This window comes from Balaenoptera acutorostrata, chromosome 1, assembly GCF_949987535.1.
Source record: "Balaenoptera acutorostrata chromosome 1, mBalAcu1.1, whole genome shotgun sequence".
In the NCBI taxonomy this organism is placed as follows: Eukaryota; Metazoa; Chordata; class Mammalia; order Artiodactyla; family Balaenopteridae; genus Balaenoptera; species Balaenoptera acutorostrata.
This window is the reverse complement of record NC_080064.1, coordinates 75,733,994-75,746,743: the sequence shown is the minus strand read 5'-3', so window position 1 is coordinate 75,746,743 and position 12,750 is coordinate 75,733,994. Positions and strand designations below refer to the sequence as shown.

The window sequence follows — 12,750 nt, the reverse complement described above, 5'->3', positions numbered from 1 at the left end:
TCTACTCTCTTAGATATACATATACAATACAATACACATATACAATACAGTACACATATACATATACAATACAGTATTTCACATATACAATACAGTATTATTAGCCATGCTGTACATTACATCCCCAGGATTTATTTATCTTTTATTGTTTTATAACTGCAAGTTTGTTCCTTTTGATCACCTAAACAGTCAATTCTTAAAGGAAAAAGACAATATGTGTTCAATGCTTGAACCTTCTGAGGCTCTGGGAAATGCTGCTGGGGGAATTATAAAGTGTGGAATATATACCAAAGCACTGCAGATCCAGGAGATGATGGCTCAGTTCAATCCTGTAAATATGATATGAATGACAGGCTTCATGCTAGGTGGCAATGCAAAGAGAAATAATATCTAGACTTTGCCATTATGGTCTTGTAGCCTAGGGGAGATCTAGATGCTTAAACAGATAATACAATATAGCGATCTATGTTCTATGTACAGTGTATCCAAATTGCTCTGGGAGTACAGACAAGGGACGTCTAACTTTGAGTCCCCCCCTTTAAAGATGTGAGGTGTTGTTCAGTTTGTATTTTTTGATGGATGGGACAGGTCAGACCCAGTTATACACAGGCACTAACATGTAGGTTCCCCTTGAAGCTGGTGATTGCAGAGAACATGGGCATCTTCATGAGACAACAGACAACACCTAAAAGTGAGAAACTTAGGATGAGCCTCTGAAAATGCATTAGTCACAGAGAGGACCATCCCCATGGGTGCTGTTGGAAATTATCACTATGGATCCTTCTTTCTGAGGTGGGAGGGAAGGGAACTGACATTTACAGGGCAACTGACATGAGCCAAATGCCTTAGAGGTTATCTCACCTAATGTTCAAGAAAATCCTCTAAGGCGAGCATTTTGAACATCTTTCTAAGCTTAGGAAGTCGGGGTTCAGAGAAGTTAAAAAAGTTGCCCAAGAACAAGCAGTTAGAATGCGACCAAATAAGGATTCTAACCCAGACCTGTCTGACTGTGTCCAGACCCAAAGCCTGTGCCCTTTCTACCTGTCTGCTACACCATCCTGACTTCCTGAGTTTCCACTCCCTTTATGAGTGTTTGCTCTTTTTCTATTTTATTTTTTTTATTGTTACCACCTTGCTTTATAGAGCCAGCCCTTTTACCTTTTCTTAGCACTTTCAGATCCATTGATGTTGAATTTTTTGAGCCACTCACTGGTGAGCCTGGCTTCTAAAAGGAGGTGCAGATTAAAGTGAATGGAATCATTATCATCATCATTATAATCAGAGAACAGGCATGGTGATATTAAGCCTGCACTTACAGTTGCTTCCTTGCTAGGCACTATGTAGAATGATTTAGATATACATGATTTCTGCCTTCTAGGGGCAGATGACAGGTTCCTCAGGATGTGGAGTTTAATTGGAACTAATGAAGGAAGTATGAGTTCGGGATTCTATGTTTCAAAGGCAGAGGGAAGTGCCATGGCAGTCTAAGGCTGCACTAAAGTGATACTGCGGCTCTATAAAGGCAAGGTGGGGGCTTCCCTGGTGGCGCAGTGGTTGGGAGTCTGCCTGCTGGTGCGGGGGACGCGGGTTCGAGCCCTGGTCTGGGAGGATCCCACATGCCACGGAGCGGCTGGGCCCGTGAGCCACAGCTGCTGGGCCTGCGCGTCTGGAGCCTGTGCCCCGCAACGGGAGGGGCCGCGATAGTGAGAGGCCCGCGCACCGCGATGAAGAGTGGCCCCCGCTTGCCGCAACTAGAGAAAGCCCTCGCACGAACCGAAGACCCAACACAGCCAAAAATAAATAAATAAATAAATAAAGTAGCTATATAAAGGCAAGGTGGTAACAATAAAAGAATACAGAAAAAGAGCAAACACTTATAAAGGGAGTGGAAACTCGGAAGTTAGAGGACTATGTGAAAAGGGTATTGGACAAATGCACTGAAGTGTGTGTGAGTGCGCGTGCTTGTGTGTTGGGGGAGGGAAGGTTGAGGGGGATGGAATGAGAAGAACATGGTGAATTATGACATTCTTGTGGATTCATTATCTTTTCTTGTTAGCACAGCACATCCGGACTCCATTCACCTTTCTTTTCTCTGGGCCTTCTGCACTTTCTAGGTCCTTGCTCTGCTATTTTGAATAGAGAAGTCCTTGAGTCTCAGTCCAGGAGACGTGGCCAGAAAGGGCTACTTTCATAGTTGGGCCATCCTGCAAACACTGTTTTCAAGGGCCTGCAATCCGAAAAACTGCGGCGAAGGAAGCAGGTAGGGGATGAGGGTGGGTGTGGGGTAAGCTCAGGAAAGACTTCTGAAGTGACATAAAGTGAGAATTGAGACAATTTCCACTTGAAGTCCCCTCTCCACTTATTAGGCATTAACCATCTGGAACCAAATGCAGCTAATTTAGCATCATGTTGGAAAGTTTATAATGTGAACCACATCCTAGGGCCAGGGCATCCAGGTTTTGATCCTTTGTAAGCGTCTCTCTTTTGGAATTCAAACTGGTGTCAGCGCATAGGAACTAAGAATGGTGCCAAGTTTTGAGTCACTACTCTCTGCTTTCTTCCAGAACACCGTGGGAAAAGGATGGGCAGACTAGTTAAGGTAAAACCCAGTCGCACCCAAATGCTCACTGAAGGCTGGAAACAAATCCGTTTTTAAATGTTTTAAAAATCAAATTGAACTCAGGAAAGAGGTAATAAGCCTCTGTTCTTTGGTTTCAGCTTGGATCTGGAGGCTTGTTTTGTTTTCTGAGTCTCGAGGCTGTCACATTGGGTGTTATCTATAACCCCTTTAGGTTTCTGGGGGGTTCCCGCTTGCCTTTTAAAGGACATTTATTAAATGATTGCACCATGCCAGGGTTTAGAGATATAAAGGTGACTAAGATGTGGTCCCTGACTTTGAGGTAAGCATGGTCTAGAGTGGTAAGAGCATGGGTAAATAATGTGTGTGTGCAAATACTGTGTCCCTTCACAAGGGTGCAGTGCACCAGAACTACTTCTGGATCCCTATCTGAACATGGCCCTATACTAGGGGTGAGGTCTTCTCATCGCACTGGACGGTGTTGCTCTTGGAACTTCCAGTGCTTCTGCAAAGCTTGAAAGAACAGGCTGTGTTTTTCTCTGCTTGGTTTAAACGACTCTGCTTAGGACATAGTATCAGCATGAGCCTGGAGGGTCCTCTGATAACCTCTCCTTAATAAGGGGTTGGATAGTTTTGTTTTGAATGCCTTTCACCTTCCCTTTGGTAAGCAATCCAGGCTTCCTGATGTCTATTTATGGCCTTTTAGGTATCTTACATCTTCTGGTGTTCTGATGATAAGTAATGGATGTGTGAATTATATTCTTGGCCTTATCAGAAATGGAGCATGGTGAATCCCAGGATTTCTGTTATATAGTTTTAAAGGTAAACCCAGTTACTTGAAGCCTTTCTCCGAGGCAGTGGACGACATTGGAAGTAGACAGGAAAGGAGAACTTATTGGGCAAGAAGACTGTGTCCTAGGATCCCATTACATTTGGTAGCATTTTAGAGTATTGTTTAGTTTGATTCCCCCATTGTTTGTGGTGTACCATCTGGTGTTATTTCTTTTCTTTTGTTTACTTTGGGTTCAGTTTTCTCTTATTTGTCAAGTTTCTTAATATGGAAACCGAGATCATTGATTTAAGGTCTTTTTTCTTTCTATTATAAGCATTTATTTTATTATTTTTTTAACATCTTTATTGGAGTATAATTGCTTTACAATGGTGTGTTAGTTTCTGCTTTTGTAGATTTCCCTTTAGATGCTCCAACTGCCTCCCACAAATTTTGATATATATGCTTTTATTTTCATTCATTGCAAAGGACTTTCTTTTTTTTAGTATTTATTTGTTTATTATTTATTTATTTATTTTGGCTGCACCGGGTCTTAGTTGGGGCACGCAGGATCTTCGCTGTGGCATGCGGACCCTTAGTGGCAGCATGCATGAGGGATCTAGTTCCCAGACCAGGGATCGAACCTGAGCCCCCTGCATTGGGAGTGTGGAGCCTTACCCACTGGACCACTAGGGAAGTCCCTCAAAGGATTTTCTAATTTCCTTTTTTATTTCATTTTGACTCCTGGTTATTTAGTGTGTTATCTAAGATCCAAATATTTGGATATTTTCCAGGTATAATTCTGTTATTATTTCTAGTTTGATTTCATTGTGGTCCAAAAATAAACTATTTGATTCTTTTAAAAATATCTTCCATTTCTCTTCTCACTATGTTTACGTTTTACTTTAAATACTTGTACATAGTTATAATAGCTGTTTTAATGTTATCTTCTAATCTCATTATCCCTGTAATTTCTAGGTTTGTTTCTATTGATTACTTTTTCTCCTGATTCTGGATCACATTTTCCTGCTGCTTGACATGTCTAGTAATTTTTTACTTGGAAGCTGTTATAAATATTATGTTGTTGAGTTTCTGGATTTTTTTTCTTTCTTTAAATAGTGTGGGGCTTTGTTTTGGCAAGTCATTAAGTTACATGCAGATCAGCTTGACCCATTCAAAGCCTTATACTTTCCTAGGGCAGGTCTAGAGAATCCTTTACTCAAGAGATAGTTCAGGCTTACTACTAAGATGTGACTGCTGGTGTCTCTATTGAATGACCTAGGATGTCACTGAGGTCTCTCTACTAGTCAACATCGAATGTCAGGAATGCAATTTAAAGAAGATGGTCTAGGATGGCTTCACTGAGTAGGTGAAGGTTTACACTTTTCTTTTGCCTTTCATTACCGGAGCAGTGGGTATGAATTCTTTTAATGATATTGATCCATAATGTCAAACTGCTTTCCAGAAGGTCATAACATTTTCTACTTCTACCAACAGTTTAGGAGAGTGCCTGCTTCACAATATCCTTGCCAGTATTGAGTTTATAATTAATAAATTATAGCATAATCTCTTGGAAGGAATATGATGAAGCCATTAGAATCATGTTTTCTGAAAACTATTTAATAACTTGGGGAAAAACTCTCAAAACAATGTTAATTGAAAGCAGGACAAAAAATTCTATACATATCAAGATATCACTTTTATATAAAGATCATATGTATATATATTCATTCTTTGTTAATAGCATTTATCTGTGGATAATGGGATTACAGGTGATTTTTATATTCTCCTTATTTTCTTTTTTTAAATATTTATTTATTTATTTATTTATTTATTTTTTAAATTTATTTATTTTATTTATTTATTTATTTATTTTTGGCTGTGCTGGGTCTTCGGTTCGTGCGAGGGCCTTCCCTAGTTGCGGCAAGCGGGGGCCACTCTTCATCGCGGTGCGGGGACCGCTCTTCATCGCGGAGCGCGGGCCTTTCACTATCGCGGCCCCTCCTGCTGCGGGGCACAGGCTCCAGACGCGCAGGCTCAGCAGCTGTGGCTCACGGGCCCAGCCGCTCCGCGGCATGTGGGATCCTCCCAGACCAGGGCTCGAACCCGTGTCTCCTGCATTAGCAGGCAGATTCTCAACCACTGCGCCACCAGGGAAGCCCTATTTATTTATTAATTATTCATTTATTTTGGCTGTGCTGGGTCTTAGTTGCAGCACGTGGGATCTTTGTTGCAGCATTCTGACTCTTAGTTGTGGCATGCAGGCGAGATCTAGTTTCCCAATCAGGGATCGAACCCCGGCCCTCTGCATTGGGAGGGTGGAGTCTTATCCACTGGACCACCAGGGAAGTCCCTCTCCTTATTTACTTTTAGTATAACTTTTATCCTAAAAACTACTTTACAATATGAGGTACCTGATAAATGAGTGTATAGTAAAGAAAGGGCTTTACTCAGAACGTGGAAATACCTGGGGACAAGAAAATCTACAGATATAGAAATCATATACCCTCCACGAAGTCTAAGCGGAGTCACATTTTTCAGCCTTTGTATTCATTAAGGATCCTCTGAGAGTGGAGCTGTCTGAGACATCGAAAGGAATGTCCTGACAGCACCTCCCAACTAATTGGGAACTTGCAACAGTTGCATAACTGGTCAACCCATGTCCATGGAAGGGAAGCAACTTTCTGCCTTGAATTGTTGTATTTATTTTGACTCGTTTGGACCAAATGCATTTTCCTTGGTTTCCATTTTACACTTTAACACTGAATGTATTAGTTTGATAGGACTGGCATAACAAAAGATCACAGATTAGGTGGCTTAAACAACAGCAATTTATTTTCTTACAGTTATGGAGGCTAGAAGTCCAAGATCAATGTGTTAGCAGGGTTGGTTTCTTCTGAGGCATCTTTCCTTGGCTTTCAGACGGTGATCCTTTTGTCTCATATATACATGTACATGTCTGTGTCCATTTCTTCTTATAAAGACACCAGACATATTGGATTACCCTTAATTGGACTACACCATAATGATCTCATTTTAACTTAATTACCTCTTTAAAGACCCTATTTCTAAATATAGTCACATTATGAGGTACTAGGGTTAGGACTTCAAAATATGAATTTTGAGAGGATACAATTCAAGCCATAATACTAGGTTTAGCTGTTTCTTCCAATTCCTCATGGTTGTAGCAGAGGCACAAAACCCATGTCTTTACCCTGCAAGCATAAACTCTAGATCCCAAAGTGCTTGATGTTGAATTCTGGCTCTCTCACTTAAGAGCTCTTTGACCTGGGATGAAATACCTAGACTCTCTACGCTTCAGTATCCTCATCTCTCAAATGGGAACAATACCAGCACATATCTCACAGGTTCGCTGTAAGCATTCAATGATTTAATTTATGCAGATCTTGTAGAACAGTGCTGTCACAAAGCCGTATAGTAGGTGTTCAATAAAGTTTAGCTGTTATCGTTACATCGAATTATCTCATTAATAGAGCTATCTATTTAACACTATACTTGACACGGAAGGTATAGTGATGAACATAAAAGATGTCTCTGTCTTCACCGACAAGGAATTTTTTCCCTGGATCTATGTGCCCTTCTTATTTTTGGCAAGGGAACTTTTGTTCTCCTTTGAAAAATTCTGTGTAGAAATACTTTTCTAAGGGATACTGAGCAATCAAAGCATGCTTGATCTCTCTGCCCTTCCCTCATTGTAAGCACTGACTCTTTAATATGGTTTGTAGATTTAGGGAGAGATAAAGTCTGGAAAAGAAAGCTGAAGTGATCAATCCTGTGTCTTTTTTATGGTTGTCTCTCCTTTCTCTGCCCCTTAAACAACACACACATTTATACCCCTTTAGCTGTGCTGGACACATTTTCAAAATCCACATGCCCAGATTGTGCACCTAGATAATGCTGTCTTGTGAGGTTGTGTTGTGGTATCTGCTACGTTAAGTCCTTAGTCCTTCTAGAATGCTTTGATGACTAAAAATATGGATGATGGATCTGTTCCCTGTACACCAGCTCCCTCACCCTCATGTGGGAACGTGTCCTTTGGGTCCTTTTTCAAGCAAAGACTTGTGCTGATCTACCTCATACATTAATTCTAGCTGTAGTAATACTTTGGGAAAGGAACAGGATCCCAAAATAACCACCAAGAGAAGTGTGTCATGAAAGGTCATGGCAATGGGGCAGAGGATATTGGACAGAAGAGTTCTAAAAATAGGAAGCAAGAGATCAAAGACCCAGCAGCAGTGAGGAACCTTTTTTGGCTTTGATTCACAGAAGGGGGAGGCAACTTTCCCTAGCTCTGTCTTCTGCCCCCCCTGCCACTCACGCCCCGCTGGCAGAACGCCGGGGATGGGAGGATGGTGAGCGCGTTCTTCTGCCCTGGGTGCTGACTGCCTTTACATCATTTTGATGATAAGTGTATTTACATGATGCTTAAAAGTATGTCAAAATAAGTAACATTATGGAGAATTTTACCTTATTGCCATATTCCTAATATTGCAAGGAACTCAAACATTTCTGGGCAAGGATACTTAATTTCAGCTTTCTTTTGGAGCAGATCTTTAGGTTTTACAAGCTAGAGTTGATTTTTCATTGTCTCCTGACATCGTACCTGATGATTAAATGTTTGCAAAGCTAAGCACCAGATTTTATGTTCATGCACTACAAATTGGGCCAGCGGGACCAGCCACATCCGTTCCCGTCAGCCACTCTGTGTGTTCTGTGGGGATGGGGTATGGGCATATCTAGCTGCAGTTGAAGGAACTGATGTTTTAGATATGATGTCCAATGTTCTCCCGCTGTAGATAGAGCTTTGATGATAATGAGGTAGGTAGATTAAGACATTAAAAACATGGGCCTCTTGAATGAATTTGGGAGATTATTTTGTTTGTGTGTGTGGCTTTGTTTTTTAATTCCATGAACTAGAGAATCAGAAAATCTGAGGTGAATTCCATAATCTCTCTATAAATCAATTTCCTCTGCCGTAAAATCAGCTTACTGACACTTGCTTAGAGACGATAAATGTACGGAAGTGCTTGCAAACTATGCAGGACTGTACAGGTGTTCCTTTTAAATCGCATGGTTGTCAGAGAACTAGTCTATGCATTCACGTGGAATCCACCCCTTCCTCTTCAAAGAGGCTTCTTTTCATTCATTCCAAAACTATTTACTTCACTCCAGTGTGCGAGGCACTGTGCCAGGCACCAAAAAGCATACAAAGATGAATCATCCAGATCCTGCCCTCAAGGAACTTAGCGTACAAGGAGGCATATAAACCACTGAAAAATGCACTGCTTGGTTTTTAAAATTTAGCTTCAAATGACTGCATAATTGAACATAATACCACATTTAAAAAGTGATTTAGCAGTCCCTCTTAAATATTTAAATGATAATGTATGTGTTAATGAACATGCATTAGTCCGCTAGTAGACTAATTAGTATGTATACTATTAGTCAAGAATATGGAGAAACGCATGTGAAACAAAGGTGTCCTGACTGAAGACAGGCGATTTGGGGTACTGCGGTGATTAATGATGACTGACAGTGCATCAATCCCACCCCTTGTTGAGGGATCACTCTTCATTCGGCTCCCCAAACCAAAACTGACCGGGAAACAAATAAGTGATTCTGTCTAGCCCTAAAGCCAGTTTCTCCATTTGTTTTGATTCAAGGCTTTATTAGCCTGAATCCATGAGTAAACGGCCCTTTTAACAGTTTCTTTGCAGTATAGTTAACAAATCTCTGACTTTATTCTAAAAATAGAGGCAAAGTTGAGATTTCTCCAGGAGACTGGGAATCCTAAGATTTATATGAGGGAAATATGCAGTTATAATCCTAAAAATTACGCAATTTGTTATCAATTTAATGAAAATGAGATATTTGACTGTTAAAATTTTTAGCCATTTGAAAATCACAACAAAATCTTAACTCTTTTAAAAATCTAGCTTAAAGCACATTCTCAGTCAGGATTATGTCTTCAAAAATATTCACTGAATAAAAATATAAAAGACCTTCTGAAAATATAGGACATGATTCTGCTCTCTTCTCCCAGTAAAAGAAAGCTGCTTTAGAGATCAGAAATCTCATAATTTCCTTTTCAAGATAACTCTGAAGGCCTGTACATTGGTCTTGAGTCAGTCTCTCCTTCAGGCATTAATAGGTTTAAATCAGTATGGGAGATCTTAAATATGGTCCTGAGGAAAAAGAGGCTATTGTGAGCTCAGAAAAGAGGAATGTTTCATTTAGGGCTTAGAATAATGGTTGAAAATGATTAGAGGATCTAATCTGTGGGTGCGAGCACTTATCTAATGAGTTCCACCGAATGGTGAGAAGAGAAAGGCAAATACTGTGTGAGCAACAAGTAGAACCTTCAAGTGAAGATGCTTATGGTAGGCAGAGGCCGGGGTTACCTTATGAAGGTGAGACATTCAACTCCTGGCCAGAATCCTTAGAAAGTCCCTCCACAGAGAGTCCAGCAGACTGGTCACGACTCTCCAACCTGCGAGCACTCTGACTAAAATGCTCAGAAGAAGGAGAGTCCAGATCTGCATCACATATCCAGTTATAACTCATATGGCGACCCGTATTGCCTCAGTTGCCCGTTGCCTCTCAGTAAACTGTATCACCAATATTGCTTCCAATTTCTGAATTCAGTCAATTCACACAATGGATATTTATCGAGCCTCTGCTCTCTACCATCTGCTGGGCACAAAGAATCTTTTCATTCCTCTGACCTCTGATTTGTGCTTCTACAAACTGCAGTGAGCTTCCACAGGCCTACGATGGGACACCTTCTACTGGTCAGATCAGCAACACTGCCCTTTGAGGGCAGCCCCTGGGCTCCCAATGGCCTCTGGCCTCACATTCACAGTTAAGGACTCAAGTCACTCACTGGTTCTCACTAAGCACCCTAAATGTTTTCGGGAGATCCCAGAAGTTTTTGTCTTGCATTGGCCAGTGATGACAAGTCTTTGAGAAGACTGATTCGCTTTCGGAATAAAAGGCAGGGTCAGGATTCATTCATTCCCTGGCTTTTCTGGTATTTACTGCTATATACCAAACTAGTCCAGAAGACAGTAACCTAAAACAGACCAGTACCCATTAACTTGTATCCCATGGATTCTGTGAGTCAGGAATTTAGCCAAGACTCAGCTTCTTCTGAGAATAAAAGATTCTTCTGTTCCTCCTGAGATGGCCAGGTCACTCAGTGGTACTCTGTTGGAGGATGGCTGGTCAAATGGGTCTAAGATGATTTTACTCATGTGTCTGGCATCTTGGTGGGGTTGTGGAAGTGTGAGCTCAGCTGGGACTGTCTACTGGAGCACCTACACATGGTGTCTCCAGCACCGCAGTCTCGGAGGGGGCAGACATCTTACATGGAGGCTGAGCAAGCAACCGAAGAGAACCAGGGGGAAGCTGCAGGGGCTTTTCTGCCTTCACCTCACAAGTCATGCAGCATTACCTCTGCAGCATTCTATTGGTTACAAGTGAGTCCTAAGGCCATCCCAGATTCAAGAGGCGAGAAATACGATCCATTTCCTGATAAGAGGCCACTTTGTAGAACAACTTGAGAAATATTGTTGCAGCCATCTTGAGAAAATACAGTCTTGCACTTTGGCATCTGTGTCTCACTTATTTGCTACTCAAACTGCCTCTGCCAGATTCTTGTCTAGGAATTAGTTACTCTGTCTACTCAGAAACCAACCTTCTTCCCTCCCTTCTTTCCCTTCTCCCTAGTCAAGATGTCTACTCCAATAAAAACTTCCCAGAGATTACCTAAAAGTTACAGGGAAGAGTAAATAGGTGCTTGGTTGGAACTAGCAAGAAAATATGGGTCAAAGAGGAAGGAATAATCATGATGAGAAGAATTAAGAGAGGTTTCATTGAGGCCATTGTGCTGGACTTTGGACAAGTAGAATTTTGACAGATTAAGAGTAGGGGAGAAAGACATATCATTCCTACATGAGCAAAAACACAGAAGTGTAGAAAGGTATGTTGTATGAGAAAAAGCTAAGACTGCTAAAGAACTTGAGCTTCAGACTCTATAGCCACTGAGAAGCCAGGTTTTAAAAGCTGTGTTTTAGGAAGATAACTCCAGCAGCAGTGTGGAAGATGCATTGGAGAGGTGAGATTTGGGGGAAAAAAGATGGCTAGTCTGTGTAGGGCTTATTATAGTCTCCCTTTGAAAGGAAAGGAGAGAGGGCTTTCTCTCTTTTTTGGTCTATAAGAAACAGTAACAGTGACTCTTTCTCCAGAAATGGTGGCTTGAAATGGTATGATGCATCACTAGGTATGGACCTTCCTTTAGCGAAGACTTGTCCAGATGTATTTGGATTGGATTGGATACTTGGTAGGACTAGTCATCCCCTTGGGATTTCATCCCACCTTGCCTCATCCCAGTGAATCTGTGCCTCAGCAGCCCTTCAATTTCACTGCCTTCAATTTCCCATGTCCACCCCAAACCCTTGTCCTAGCTAAGAAGATCTCGACTTTCTGCTGTTTCTTCCATCATTGCCTCAAACTCTTTGTGGCAACCACACAGAACTCCTTACCATTCCCTGGCATACCATGCCCTATCTCACTGCCAAGTCTTTGCATATGATCTTTTCTCTGCCTAAAGAGTTCTTTCTATCACCTCTTCCTCCACCAGGCAAATACCTTGTCATCAATTAATACCCAACTGAAATGTCACCCCTGCGAAGCGTGATGCAGTAGGCTGCTACCTTCTGGTCTCCCATGATATTCTGTCTTCTACTATAACATCTGTCCTATTATAGTGTCATGTACATTTCATGTTTATTTTGTGAATTAGATTGAGCCCCCTAGGGAATAGACCACATCTTATCATCTTTGTCACTAGTGTCTCTCATAGGAGTAGGTGGTCAGTAATGTTACATCAAGGAAGGAAGGAAAGTAGGAACTTCATTTGACTCTTGTTAATGTAAATGTTGTAAATGTTGGTCTGTGTTTCTGATCTAGAAATTCTGATACTCTGAATGAGCAGGGAGTTGGTGTCATTCTGTGCAGAACAGTAGTGTTTAAGTCTGCTCAGAAGAAGCTGGATTTCTGTTGACATAAGGTTACCAAAGTAATCTGGAGAATTAACCAGTGAAAACCAGCAGATCCCAGAGTGGTAGAGCTCTATTCACAAACATTGTTTATTTCTAACAAACACTTTCCCAGAGGTGTCATGAACAGCCAATTGCCGTGTCTCTCACACCCCAGTAACTATTAAAACTGGCAATTTCTTGCGTGGTTTCAAAGCTGCGGAGCAGCCCTGTGTAGCCTGGATTCATCAGTAATATTCTCTGAGCTGAAAGGCTGACATTAACGGTTAGTTTAGGTCATTGTCAACTTCTGTGGTCTCCTTTTAAAACCTAAGGTCACACAT

At 41.3% G+C, this 12,750-nt stretch overlaps 1 protein-coding gene across 7 annotated transcripts in view; it reads left to right on the top strand.

Annotated features, from left to right (window-relative positions):
* The window catches only part of DDAH1 (dimethylarginine dimethylaminohydrolase 1), a 252,938-nt gene that overhangs the window by 8,048 nt on the left and 232,140 nt on the right, over window positions 1–12,750 (top strand). For 2 of the 7 annotated variants that reach the window (XM_057547550.1, XM_057547547.1), the window contains exon 2: window positions 2,115–2,260. The exons of the other annotated variants lie outside the window; for them this stretch is intronic. The gene's annotated coding sequence lies outside the window, so the exon portion shown is untranslated. The remainder of the gene's footprint in view (window positions 1–2,114; window positions 2,261–12,750) is intronic. 7 annotated transcript variants of the gene reach the window in all.